Below are 14,164 nucleotides of genomic sequence, written 5' to 3' on the forward strand. Positions count from 1 at the left end.
TATTTTATCTGTACAAAATTGTAAGTAAAAACTGATTAAATACATGATTCTGTTTAAGGATATACTGACTTTTTTAGGACTTGATTATAGAGATGCTTTGCTTATAACAATGTACCTTGTTGTTTAATAGAAATCAGTATTTAAAGAATCAGATGAATAGGATAATTTTAACATACAAAAATTAGTTATCAAAAAAGTAAAAAATCAGCTTGTTTTAAATGGACGTACGGACTTTTTGATAGCAATTATAGAGTTGCTGCGCTTTCTAAGTCGTACCTAACTGTTATAGGAATCATAATACAAAGTTTATGTAGAGGGGGTGTTGACAGCTCCTGATTTTGATTCTTTACTTCCCCCTTACCCCCTGGTAAATTTCTGTGCACGCTAATAGTTGGAATATAGGATGTAAATACACAGACGAAGGGTCTAAAAATAAATATAGGGTTAGGGGGCAAGGGGGAGGGGCTGTATTAATTGTTAAATATGATACCTTTTATCAACCTTTTTGTTTGTTATTTTATATAAAAATCATCGGCTTATCCCCTAGAAGACTCTAGAGGAATTTTACGGGGAAGGGGGGAATTGACCAACCACCTTAAATTTTTGACGTATAAATAGAAGAGTTTGTTTTTTTTTTTGGGGGGGGGGGAGTGAGGTTAACCCTTAATAGTTACAAACCTTTCCTGGACATATGAGAAGCTTCACTGTATAAGATAAAAAATATCGGTTCAGCTTTTGGCGAGATCTTTCGCTACACACACACACCAGAATTACTGTTATAATAGGAAAATGTTTACAAACATTAAAATAATCCTAAAATTCTCGTGTAATACAAAAATTATTGATTTTATTATGAATATTATTTAAATATTATCATTTATGCTTAACCAAAGACAAAAACAAATAATCATAAAGAAAATTCAAATAACCATTTATGATATATATATATAGCAGATGTTCAGCATTCATAAAAGAGAATGAAGAGAGAGAATGAGTGATTATACTGAACATTATAAATCATGAAACAACATTCTTAAAATTAAATGAATTTGTCTATTGTTGCAAAACTAACGAAAGACTAACCGACAAAGAAAATTATTTAATAGATAATCTATTTGGTAAGGGGCATCTTCAGTGAAAAATCAGCAGTCTATCTTAAATATCGGCCATAAAAATACCCCACCCCACCCAGTCAATTGACGGACAGACAGATAAAGAAAAATAGATCTACTGCAGTTCACGGTAAAATATTGCTGGTAACGAATATTGCCAAAAATCTTTGAATTTTAAAGGCTGCTAGCTGCCAAACGGCTGAACATACAGATCATGCCCGCACACTGTTTTAAGCGGCATAAGAAAGTCTTCAAATAATCTGTAATAGCCATAAATCAATAATGCTAATCATCTCGCATGGCAGAAAAATGCGCGAAAAGGCCTATTTTACGCGTTCTTTAGTGAAGCTTTCCCTGTGCATAATTGGATCTTGGCTGTTCCTGATTATTTGTAGGCCTTCTTATACCGCTTAAAATGGTGTGCGGGTATGATCTTTATGTTCAGTCGTTTGGCAGCTAGCAGCCTTTAAAATTCATAGATTTTTGGCAATATTCGTTACCAGCAATATTTTACCGTGAACTGCAGTAGATCCAGAAAAATTACCATCGCAACGAAAAAGTGAAAAAGCTAAAGACTAGACAATTTGTTCATATCCTAGAAAAAGACAAACGACCTAAACTTTGTACAGTTCATGTGCATTTAATGTACATACAAAAAAGTACGGTTTCATTCAAGTAAATAGTATTAAATACTTTAAATACAAAATCAATCTCTTTAGATTATAAGACCGACATGCCTTACTTATATTATTTGTACAGGATCTGTCCTGTACTGTACACAATTATGAATGTAGTGGAATGTATGGAGTCTAGGTGTCTTTAGCCAGGTATAGATAGATAAATAGCAGATAGAAAGAGAGATAAAAAGAGATAGAGTAAGTTAGTTAGTTAGATAGATAGATAGATAGATAGTTAATTAGATAGATAGATAGTTAGATAGATAGATAGATAGTTAGTTAGATAGATAGATAGTTAGTTAGTTAGATAGATAGATAGATAGATAGATAGTTAGATAGATAGATAGTTAGTTAGATAGATAGATAAATGGGTAGATATATAAAAAGATAACAAGATAAATAGATAGATAGGGGGATAGAAAGATAGATCGACAATAAGATTGATAGATGGAAGATAGAAAGATAGACACATAAATAGTTAATTAGATAGATAAATGGATAGATATAAAGGTAGATATGTCAACCATAAAATAACTTTGTACCATTGAAAAAGTACAAAATATAATGTTATACACAAATCAAAAATAAGTAAAGCAGATTCCTATTTTATAAGTAAGGTTTCTTCGCATTATAGCCGGGTGGAATTAAGCATTATTAACAAGCATGATATGTCAACTATATATCCACACAAAACTGTCAAATTTTGTATTAGAAAAATCTTATACATACCGTTAGAATCGTTATAAACTTTAGTCGTTGGAAATATAAGTACCATTTTTGTGCTATTAGTGTAAAAATGTATTAGTAGTTTAGGAGCTACGTTGAAAAATGTAAGAAAAAGGTTGAAAAGTTTTAAGTTGAAACATTTTATCACTTATTTCCTATCCTATATGTAGCACAGAAATAGTTCTTATATATCCAAAAACTAGAACTTTTGACAACAATATGCATAACAGTTTTCTATTATTAAAACAAGCCGCGCAATTTGAATTTTAAAAATGTGCGCATTTTTAGATCAACCTTATAATGCATAAATCTTCAAAACTAAGGCCTTTGAAAAAACCGGTTTTTAAGGCATAACTTGTTGAGATAATCATTTTTAGATAATTAAAATATAAATGTACCAGAACATTTTTCCAAATATAAAAAACATTTTATAAAGATATAATTGTTCATTTCTATGTATAATTAATTAACTTTTATAATTGAAAGACCCTGTATAATTATCTGCTATATTACAAAACAACCGTTTTCTGTACTTTTTACTTTCAATTTCTTATAAATATTACTATTTACTACATTTGGCATTTATTAATTGATAATAGTTTTATTATGTTATTAGTGGCTGTGTCCCTTTTATATTGTTAAAAGTGAAGCTTTTATATAGTTAGAGGTGGTCCGTCCGTCATTTATATAGACATATTAGAATTGCGCTATCGATTTAAAACTTTCATGATATATCCTATAACAAATAGGTATTGGTTAGAAATCGTAGCAACTCTATAACCGTTACCAGAAAACCCGTTTGTTCATTTAATAATGCTGATTCTTGACTTTTTTCATGTGATATAATTATCCTATTAATATGATTTTGGGATACTGATTCATAGGACAACTTAGTACAATGTTATAAGCGAAGATTCTCTATAATATTAATCAAGTCCTAAAAATGTAAGTGTGTCCCTAAACAGTATATCTATAATACAAAGTAGTACGATGTCTGTCTGTCTGTCTATTTGTCTCTCCGTCTGTCTGTCTGTCTGAAGCTTAAGATCTCAGTAACCACTGAACCAATTGGGCTCTACTCTTCAGGGAATATACCTACAACAAATTTTTTAATTATTTTTCTTTTTAAATTTAAATAACACAAAAATAGGTTGATCAAACCTCTTCGGGCAAAGCCCCCAGAGGCTAGGGGCGAAGCTGCTAGTTGTAATTATATAGAAATGCAACAAATATACTTCAAATTGATAAACTTAAATATCTATATTCTGCTTATCCAGGAGATAGCGCAAAATGGTACCAAAAATGACTTCATACTATAAAATAACCAATGAGAGACTAGTTTATATTTTACCATTGGTCAATTACAATGTATACTGGCCCCTCATTGGACAATTTTATTGTATGACGTCATTTTTGGTGCCATTTTGCGCTGTCTCCTTATCCAGTTCTGACACTCTACAAGTACCATATAACTTCAAGAAACGTATTATTTACAGTCCAATGTACCCTCCCTTCTCAGTATACAATCTACAATCTTATCTTTCATCTAAGAAAGACGTAAGACGGACGACGGGTTGACAAAGTAAGTTATAGAATTGATGTTTATTGCTTTTTATTATTTTTTCATAATGTAATTGTTATGATATTTGATTTAGTTTATTTTATCATTTATTATAAAAATTTTAATCTTTTAAATGTATGAGACAAAGCATTTTATTGTTATTGAATATAATAAAACATATTTAACGTCATATTAATGTAATTTACATTAAATTATTCTTTTTTTGGAGCGAAGTTTTTTTTAGTTAGGTTTCCGTCGGTCTTTTAGTAAATACATACAGACATACTCACAAGACTTGATCATAGAGATGCTTAACTTAAAAATTGTGGTTAAAAATGTTTAAAGTCAACATGTTTTAAATAAGTCTCCGTACTTTCTGTTTATGTCTATAGAGTTGTTACTCTTTCTAAATTGTACCTAACTATTGCAGGAATAATCAAGCTAAAATTTAGGTTGGTAGGACAATTATAACATGAATAAATTAACTATGAGCGCTATTCTATTATTAGGCATTGTTCCGTATGTCCAAACCACTTTTAAAAAGTACCATAATAGTTTTTGTTCGTTCAGATAATGAGCTTCGCTTTTTTGGAAATTGACGTATATTAAAAATTAAAAATAATGGATTTTAAAAACATTTGTATTTCATAAACAAAACATTCTAAATTTATATAACAGACACAATTTTATGGTAATGTAAATTTAAAACGATTTTAATAAAAAAAACTTAATTATTAAAAATTCTTTTAATTAAATTAAACAGTTTTATTGAAACTAAGATTTTTTTAGAAGTCATTATATCTAAATTAAGGGCAAATTATGTTTGTCATAATTGTGGCTGTACAATGTACAACATTCATTTATCCTTTTGCCTTTTCCCTTAGTTTTAAATAACAGCCCTATGACAAAAGTACAAAACTACTTTATAATACAAAGAAATAATAAGAAAAAAGTACAAGAATTTCATAGAAATATTTTACTTTAACAAGAACATCAAAGTTCATAAGTAGCTCACCATTTGAAACACTTAACAAAATATCCTATACAGTGATTTATTGGTAATATCTTCTAGTAATTAGAACTATACAGTTCTGATCCATAAAAAGTTGTTTTCAAAGCTTATCTACTTTTAAGGACGGTTAATTTGAAGAATCGTGAACATGGTGATTCCTGTAAAAGTTAGGTACTATTTAAAGCGTAACAACTATATGTATAATTATTAACAGAATGTCCATTTCAAACATATAATTTTTTTTAGTTTTTTTACTATTTATTTGGAATAATGATTCTTTTGGCGACTTGGCACAATTTCATAAACATAGCATCTACAAAATTAAATTTTCTCGTATTCATTCGAATCCAGTGGATAGGAACCGGTTCTCATCCATACGAAAATGCTATGTCTAGCATCGTATTATATCCAGTTTTCTACGAATATAGAAATGTACAATCATAAGATTAAAACCAGTTTTTTTAGAAGGTGCCTTCTTCACCTCGGGGCTAAAAAAACTAGTTTTAATCTTATAATTGTGTACATTCTATATCCGCGGAAAGCCGTTTATATTACGATAAGGGAAATAACTATTAAATCACACGTTTGTCCATATTATGCATCCTTCATATCCTAAATAAAATCTTTCTATATATTACAAACTGTTCGATTGTTTTTACTGTCTCATTTATAAAGCTTCGCTGATATGGATGTTGTCATCTTTGTAAAAAATTAGCCATAATGGACGTATGTACACACTATACATAAAAATACAGCGTAGCTCCGTTACTTCAGAGTTGTTGTAAGGTTTCTATATCGTATTACATAACAAAGTATAAAATTATTAATATCTATGAATATTTTAGATTATATGTTTCTTAAACTTTGAAGAAGCAAAGTTTTCTACAATTTGGTCTGTCTTTTTGTTCTTAACGGATAGCTATGGTCGTTAATTTGGGTATTTTAGGCAATATCTAAAGTGGTTTCAAACTATATTATATTTATATTTAAGCTTTAGGCTACTTTTCTGTTTCCCTCTTACCCCGATCTAACCCCTTTGAATTCAGGGATCTACTGCAGTTCACGGTAAAATATTGCTGGTAACAAATATTTCCAAAAATCTATGAGTTTTAAAGGCTGCTAGCTGCCAAACGGCTGAACGTACAGATCATGCCCGCACACTCTTTTAAGCGGCACAAGAAGGCCTAAAAATAATCTGGAATAGCCATAAATCAATAATGCATATTTATCTCGCAGTGCAAAGAAATGCGCGAAAAAGACCTATTTTACGCGTTTTTTCTTCAGTGAAGCTTTCCATGTGCATAATTGGATCTTGGCTGTTCCAGATTATTTGTAGGCCTTCTTATGCCGCTTAAAATGGTGTGCGGGTATGATCTGTATGCCTTTAAAATTCATAGAATTTTGGAAATATTGCTTACCAGCAATATTTTTACCGTGAACTGCAATGGATCCGAATTCAGTGCTTCTAGATGCTAGGTACGCAGCTGCTAACGTCAATGTTAAAGTTATATAATAATTTGGTCCTCTACCTGAATGACCCATAAGGTTTGCTGGCGTCCTGTGCCCGCCATTTACTACACATAGAAAGCCAATTGATTAGAGCTTGTTTTAAACTTCCAACCTTTTTTTTCAGTCTTTTTCAGTTTTTTTTTATAAAATTTGCATTATTATTGAAGTTTTTTTTGATAATGTGTTTTATATTATACAATTTGTACAGAAACTTTGATAAAGAAAACATTGGTAAAAATTATCAAAAATTGATAAATTGGTAAAAATTGATAAAAAATGGATATTATATCCAATCTTTTCAAAACTTTTAATAAACAAAGATGCCAATATCGATAAAAGCGAAGCTCTGAAACTGTAGGACAAACGGACATTAACACTTGTATAGTGTCAGAACTGAATAACTATAATATAAATGTATAGGAGTCGAAGCCAAATTGTAAGTAAATTTGTTGAAAAACTGCTTGATACAGGATAATGTTTATTGACATACTCACATTTTTAGGACTTGATTTTAGAGCTGCTTCGCTTATTGTACTTTGTTGTCCCAGGAATCAATATATCAAAAATCAGATCAATCGGATAATTACATCACATACAAAAGTGTTGTTAAAAAAATAAAAAATAATCATTTTTAAAATGAACGTACGGACATTCTGGTAGTGATTATAGAGTTGCTACGCTTTTTCAATCGTACCTAAACACTACAGATATTACCATGCAAAGTTTGTAATCGATAGGATAATTCTAACATGCCTAAATTAACGAAAAAAGCTATCCGTAACGGACGGATGGACCGTCCCTAATTATAGAAAAGCCTCGCTTTTAAAAATAAGGGTTTTTAAATCTGTAAAAATCGATTAGTTATAAACCTTACCTGGACCTATGAGAAGCTACATTGTATTGTATGAGAAACACAGACAGACTGACATCCTGTTACTTTTATTTAGACTAGCGGCTACGCCCCTAGAGGCCTCTAGTGGCACTTGAAATATTTTTTGTTCAAGTCTTTATCATACTCTTTATGTTGCTTTCAAGTCTCTACGATACCTCTTTATGTTGCGTTCAAGTCTCTCAAATATTTATTTTTTTCATTTTTTTATTTCTCTTAAGGGGGGGGGGTACCCTCCCCAAAAACAATTATAAACTTTCCCGGAACCTATGAGAAGCTACCCTGTTAAGGAGAACCCGCTCGGTTCAGCGGTTAGCGAGATCCTTCTGTACAGACACACAGACATAAAGACATCCTGTTACTTTTATATAATGACTAGCAGCTACGCCCCTAGAGGCCTCTAGTGGCACTTTAAATGTTGTTGTTTGTTAAAGTTATTTTTTTTATGTACGATACCACCTTATTTGACGTTGAAGTCTCCCCTAAATTTAAATTTTTTTGTCATTTCTCTTGGGAGGGTGGTGGTACCCTCCCCCAAAATAGTTATAAACCTTCCCGGGACTTATGAGAAGCTACCCTGTTAAGAAGAACCCGATCGGTTCAGCGGTTAGCGAGATCCTTCGGTACACACACACAGACAGACAAACATCCTGTTACTTTAGTATAAGGATAATTGTCCTAGATTTAGAAAAATCATCGCAAAAAAATGAATTCATGATTTTGCAATTCATAGTTTTATTAAAGGTTTTTCTGTTGTTACATAGAAATACAGGGATTTCAAGGGATAAGTCAATGGCCGATAAATTGATGTAATCTTCAATGATGATACACAAAATTACCAATTAGTGGTTGAAATGTGTGGACACTAAACTTTATGAATCAACCAATAAAAAATTCAATACAAGTCCCCAAAGTTGTTATGCCAACAAATAGGAAAACGTTATCATATAATTTTGGGGGCTAGTGTAATAAACAGCCAAATGTCCCCTTCCTCCTGGATAGAATTAAGTATTCATCATGATAAAAAAAATCATTCATGTTAGGTAATTTGACAAAAAAAAATAAAAGAAATATAATAGTTAACTATCGCATCGTATTGTAAACAGATTTCCGCAGATATTAGAATGAAAATGGTCTTTAATTAATGATTTTTATTTTACTATTCGTGGAAAATTATCTGTAATACAATACTATACATGATTTTTAACTTTGGCTGAGAACAAGTTTTAATCCAACGAATATTAAACGGATTCGAGGCCATACCAGAAAATAAGTTATTGTTTACTAGCGGCTACGCCCTTAGAGGCGGCACTTTAATTTTTTTTAAATATTTAAAATGTGTCTATTGCGTTAGACGTTCATGTTTGCGTTGAATTCTCTTTCTTAAATCGAGAACGTAAAAAAAATTTCAATTTTTTAAAAATATCTCTTGGGAGGGTAGTGGTATCCTCCCCCAAAATAGTTAAAAACCTTCCCGAGACCTATGAGAATCTACCTGTTAAGGAGAACCCGATCGGTTCAGCGGTTAGCAAGATCCTTCGGTAAAGACACACAGACAAACAGACAAACATCCTGTTACTTTAGTATAAGGATTATAAACTTTACAAAATAAAACGATAAAAGGACTAGTTATATTAATCCGTGTAAAAAGAAATACAATCGGTCCAACAGTTGGCGAGATCCTAAAGGACGGATAGACAAGCTAAAAATGGTCAATAGTTATTTCTCGCATCGTATTATAAACGGCTTTCCGCGGATATAAAATGTACAATTATAAGATTAAAACTAGTTTTTTTAGCCCCGAGATGCCGAAGGCTTAGTAAATATGTATATGGAAAAATTTACATCCATTTTAATTTAAACTACCTAATTTTGCAAAATAAAAAGAATCTTTTTTTTTATAAAAAATGTTATTTACGCAATTAGTGCAAAATCTATATCAAAAAGTAATTAACAATTGACCTAATTTTTATCCATTGAAAAATTAATTTTGCAAATCTGTTTTTTTCTAATTTCTTGATAAGTAAGATATACCTAACAAGTATTATAAATGAGTGGGATCCCACCCCTAGAGCCTAGAGGCGAACCACCAGTTTCTTGTATAATGTAAATAAGTTTTTTTTTTAATTATACTATAGAAACTTGCTAACCATTTATTCGATTGATTTCTCCATTTTAAAAAAGCTTAACACTAGTCCTGGGATGATTTTAGGATATAATTCTGACCCCTAGATGCTGGGCTTTTAACCATTTAACCGATTGAGGTAGTTCTCCATTTTAAGGAAAGCTTCAGATTGGTCTCTGAATGGTTTTAGGGCTAGACAAAATATTTTAAATGAAATCCTTTAAAATGTTTGTTTGTCTGTCTGTATGTTTGAATGTTTGTACCAAATAATCTCGGTAACCGCGGAACTGATCAGGTTCTCCTTTGCAGGGTAACTTCTCATAAGTCCCGGAAAGGTTTATAACTATTTCGCGGAGGGTACCACCACCCTCCCAAGAAAAATCGCCCCTAGAAATAAAAAAAATTAATGTAAAAAAAAGTGTATATTGGGGGGGGGGGGGGGACTCTTCCCTCCTCCAAAATAAAAAAAAATGTTTTTTTCTTTTTAAAACTAAATTAAAAAATTAGATTATGAAATTCAACTTCCCCCTCCTTAAGAGCCCCTAGAGGCCTCTAGAAGCGTATCCGCTCGTAGATTAATAAAAAGATAGATAGATAGATAGAAATGGTAACAGGATATTGCAACTATTTTTGCACATTCATTGTCAGAAAATCAAAACAAAAAAAATGCATTGGAGACAGGGTTATGGCACCTGAAAAATTAATTGCATCCCTTTGTTTTTCGCAGATTAAATACAAAGTTCCTTTAATAAAAAGGTTGCAGCAGCCGGTATAATTTTTATTTACTGAAAAATAGAGTCGAAACAGTTCTCATCCTTTACCAAATCCCAATAAATATATATTATATTATTTTAGACAGTCTTTTTATAGAAGCGAAGTTAGTCTATAACTCTATGTCTCTATTTGACTGTTAACAGTAAGTCAGTCTGTAGCGCTATGGGGGCAATGTAAATTATTAAGCTGCTATTCAAGAAAGACTGCTGAACACAGTAATAGTGTCTGACTGATTATGACGTAACAAAAAAAAATTAGCCAATGAGAGGCCGTTATTGACCAATAGTAAAATTTATAGTGGCCTCTCATTGGCTAATTTTTTTTGTTACGTCATAATCAGTCAGACACTATTACTGTGTTCAAGTCTGCTTACACAGTGGGATCTTTTGCCAAAAAACGGGACATTTAGAGTAGACAAAAGTAAACTTTAATAAATAAGCTTGTATTTGAAGAAATGATGTAATTTCTTTTGCTTTAACTCGGAAATAACTTAAATTTTGCCTCTGTTAACTTCTAATGTGCATTTGGTAAGTACGTCTTGCTATTTTGGAGGAGCGAAGCTACCCTATTTTTAAAAAATCTATAAAACTTCATAACTTTAGTTAGGATAAGAATATTTTAACAAAATCAACGTCTATGTAAATATTTCTTCAATGCAAACAATGTTTGTGAACAAGAATATAGCGTCAGGTGCACCCATTTCGAGTCCCGGCATTTTTAGGTAGGTCCAGTATAAGTAAAATAGGACACTTATAAGGCATGTTTTCAAATATTTTTTTTACAGATATAAACAACAATAACATAATTTTCAAAACACTTTTGATTTTGTGTTAATACCTTTATTCTAGGTCTAGCTATCTTCATTTAAAGTTTGTATAAGAATATAAGCATAATTACTTAAATTATATTCTCTCTCAAACGTATATTTCTCTCTATCTCTCTGATGCGTATATAATGTTTTTGCAATATTATAATTAATCTCAAAATTTGAATTTCTGCTGGACCAAAACCAGTTAGAACTACAAATTTTTTTAGAACACATGAAATTTAGCAAATTTAATTGCTAAAATAAAAGTATTTTTAAGTCATCTTTATTTAACGACTCCTTTATCCCTTAAATGTCCATTAAAACCGCGAGAACGGCAAAAATCGTTAAAAATCACGCCAACGGCGGCAAATAACGGCGAAACGGTTCGCCAGAGGCAAATGATGCATAAGTCAAGAAAGATCCGCCTTAGTAAGTTTAAAAATATTGCAGAGATGACTTTGGGCTCTAAAATGACTCCTTCCCCCTCTAACGGGGGAAAATTTGAAATTAACAAGAACGAAATTGTTCAAACCATGCAATGTAAAATGCTCAATTACTCAAAAACGGACAAGAGGCCCCAGGTTGTGAAAACTGTTTTATACACAATACATGTTGTATATTGATATTATTATTGCAAAACCCGGGGCCTCCTGTCCGTTTTTGGGTAAAATGGAGAAAACTGATTTTTTGGGGTTAAAAATCTTAATATTTTTGGTGAAATTTTCTCACAAAATGTCAATTTACACCACCAAAAAATATTTTTTTAAATTTTTTCTTTAATTAGACATTGGTACAGGTAACTAAAAAGTACCTCAATAATTTTTTTTTTTTCATAAGATGAACATAAATGTATTTTTTGTTGCCTTGAAAAAATTGTGTAAAAAAATCTGGAAAATCATCAAAACTGAAAAGAAATTTTTCACTACCTTTTTTAAAAATGGCATAAACCCGCCAAAAATTAATATTTTTTAAAAATTTCTTTTCTAGCTGTCTACTTACAGCCATTATTAGGTCCTAGGATAGATAAAAGTCGATTTTAGATTTTTTGGATGTCCCGATTTTTTTCAAAAGATCCCACTGTGGCTTAGTGTGTTTATTAGGATTACTATTACTAATTGTAATCCAGTATGTAACTTACTTGGTCCGTTGGTCTTTTCGTCATGCTGCGAAGACATTAGAATTCTAGGTGTTCGTGTCGGTCGGTCTTTCATTCTTTCTATCGGTCAGTAGTTTTAATCTTTGATTTCTTCTGTTTCTCTCTCTCTCTCTCTCTCTCTCTCCCCCTCTCTCTCTCTCTCTCTCTCTCTCTCTCTCACTCTCTCTCTCTCTCTCTCTCTCTCTCTCTCTCTCTCTCTCTCCCTCCCTCCCTCTCCCTCTCCCTCTCTGCCTCTCTCTTCTTTCTCGTTTCTTTTTTCTTTCTTTCTCATTTTCATTTTCTTTCTTTCTTTCCTTCTCTTTTTCTCTCTTTTTTCTCTTTCTGCCACTCTCTTTATATTTCTTTTTCATTATCTCTCTCTTCCTCTCTACCTGAATCTCTTTCTTCTCCCTATATCTATTTTTCTCTTTTACATTATAAAAAAAAAATACGCCTTTTGGACACTCTTTGTCTATCTCTGTAATATCTGCGTCACAATTGCTAGAACTGCATTTTCCAATCTAGTTTTCTAAAAATACAACCAATTATAAGAATATACAAAACAGCTAATATGAAAATGTAAATGGCAGTTGTTGGTCTTATTCGGAGGTATTTATCATTTAGGCAGTAGTTTTTTTTTGTTTTTTTTTTGGGGGGGGGGGGTGGATATCTCAGTCTTTATAATAGCAAGTGGGCTAAATATAAAGTGTTATAATTCCATTTAGCATAAGTCGATTAACTTTTTTTTGCAATTTTGTATGACGGCCATTTGGAAATTTGCAAGATCCGGGTTTGTAGTATAGTTTGGTAGTTTCTGTGTTTTTAGATTTAGCCAAGGATAAGACAATGGACGATAAATTAATGTACACAGTCCAATCTCCTCTCCCTTCCTTATTTTGGTATTTTCTATATTTCTATTTTTAGCCTGAGATCTAGAGAGATAAGACAATGGACTATAAATTAGCACACAGTCCAATTTTCCTTCCTTCCCTAATTTTGCTAGTTTCTGTTTTTTGTTTTGTTTTAGCCAGGGCTCTTGAGGGTTAAGTCAATGGATGATTAATTAGTGTACATCCCATAAAACGATAAAGAAAAAAAAGATGATATCATTAGTGGAAGAGATTGTATACTAAAAATTGTATAAGATTAGATAAAAGTCAATGAATGTGAGGTGGTGTTTATAAACCTTAGCACGTGTAGTATCAAAATTGAAAATTGTAGGGAAACTTGCAGAAACTCGAACGTATTACCTCCCCGACAACTACAGGACGCTACATTTATTCTAGATCTGACATAATACACTTTTGGAATATTTTTAATCAATGAATGATTGCAATTTTTTATATTTATCCTTACTAGAGTCATTCTTAATTCATTGTGGTTTTTTCCTATTTTACAAAAATATGTCTATCTATCTATCTATCTATCTATCTATCTATCTATCTATCTATCTATCTATCTATCTATCTATCTATCTATCTATCTATCTATCTATCTATCTATCTATCTATCTATCTATCTATCTATCTATCTATCTATCTATCTATCTATCTATCTATCTATCTATCTCTCTATCTATCTATCTATCTATCTATCTATCTATCTATCTATCTATCTATCTATCTATCTATCTATCTATCTATCTATCTATCTATCTATCTATCTATCTATCTATCTATCTATCTATCTATCTATCTATCTATCTATCTATCTATCTATCTATCTATCTATCTATCTATCTATCTATCTATCTATCTATCTATCTATCTATCTATCTATCTATTTATCTATCTATCTATCTCTCTATCTATCTATCTATCTATCTATCTATCTATC

The sequence above is a fragment of the Acartia tonsa genome, chromosome 14 (assembly GCF_053477335.1).
Source record: "Acartia tonsa isolate MP-2025a chromosome 14, ASM5347733v1, whole genome shotgun sequence".
Classification (NCBI taxonomy): domain Eukaryota; kingdom Metazoa; phylum Arthropoda; class Copepoda; order Calanoida; family Acartiidae; genus Acartia; species Acartia tonsa.